We start from the raw sequence: 1,211 nt of genomic DNA on the forward strand, positions 1-1,211 counted from the left end.
GTCCCTTGTTTGTTTTATTTTTTATAATTTGCTAGAGGGTTCGTGCCCTCACCAAAGACACACAGAGAGAGAGGGGAGAGAGAGAGAGAGAGCGAGATCAAATGGGAATGCACCCTCCTATGTAAGATGGTCCTGCTGCTATCCCTCCTCCATTTCTCCCTTCAGCATTCTGGGCACACACACACATGTGCCAGGCATGGTTTTTTGTTTTTTTTTTTTCGTTTTCTTTTTTTCTTTTTTTTTTTTGTTTTATTTTCCAGAGGTTTTTACCTTAGGGCTCATGTGCTCCCCTGAGAGAGAGACAGAGACAGTGAGAGGGAAAGTGAGAAATCACCCCCTACAGGGGATGGTCACACCGCAATCCAATAAACCACCTCCACGTGTGTCTTGTGAGTTATTGGGGTGTGAATAAGGCTATGACTGCTTTACTTCCCAGTTCCCACTAATTATAGCCCCTTAGACTTGGTCGCTTCCCAGTTCAGACACGTGCAAGGAACTGCCAGATAGTTTTATTTTCCAGAGGTTTTTACCTTAGGGCTCATGTGCTCCCCTGAGAGAGAGACAGAGACAGTGAGAGGGAAAGTGAGAAATCACCCCCTACAGGGGATGGGCATGCCACAATCCCTTCTCCTCCATCCTCCTCTCGGGATCTTGGGCACGCACGCACGCACGCACACACGCACACGCGCCCGGCGTGAATTTTAAGCCACCAGGTCTGGGTCGCGAGCCGCGGTCAACTACATGGGAGTCCAGCAACATAGCCATTACGCTAACTGCTGGTCCCCCAGGCATGGTTTTTAAGACACAGGGTCTGAGACTTGGACTGTGTAGTCTACCATGGGGGACCCAGACACCTGAAGCACACTATCAGCTGGCCCGACACTTAACTATTCTTCTAACCCAGGAGATTTTCATGACTCTCCATGTCATTTTTTTGTACATAGCTACAATCATGAGCCAAGCCCAAGATTTGTTTGTTTATGTCTTTCTTTCATGAGTGAGAAAACTGGAGAAAGAGACAGAGAGACAGCACCCACTATCTAACCACTCCCTCAAAAATATCCCCTTGGCAGGGCTAGTCTTTGTGTTTATTTATTCGTTGTGATTTTTCAAGCCACTTGGTTCAGGACTCAAACTGTGGTCTGCTACTGTTCGCCCCAGGCAGGGCTAGTCTTTTTTTTTTTTTTTTATATATAGAGAGATTTTTTTTG

General features: G+C 46.7%; 1 protein-coding gene across 2 annotated transcripts in view; it reads left to right on the forward strand.

The window, feature by feature from the left end:
* The window catches only part of FOLR1 (folate receptor alpha), a 21,366-nt gene that overhangs the window by 4,883 nt on the left and 15,272 nt on the right, over positions 1–1,211 (forward strand). The gene's annotated exons all lie outside the window — the stretch shown is intronic.

Source organism: Tupaia chinensis, unplaced genomic scaffold, assembly GCF_000334495.1.
Source record: "Tupaia chinensis unplaced genomic scaffold, TupChi_1.0 Scaffold000047_1, whole genome shotgun sequence".
In the NCBI taxonomy this organism is placed as follows: domain Eukaryota; kingdom Metazoa; phylum Chordata; class Mammalia; order Scandentia; family Tupaiidae; genus Tupaia; species Tupaia belangeri.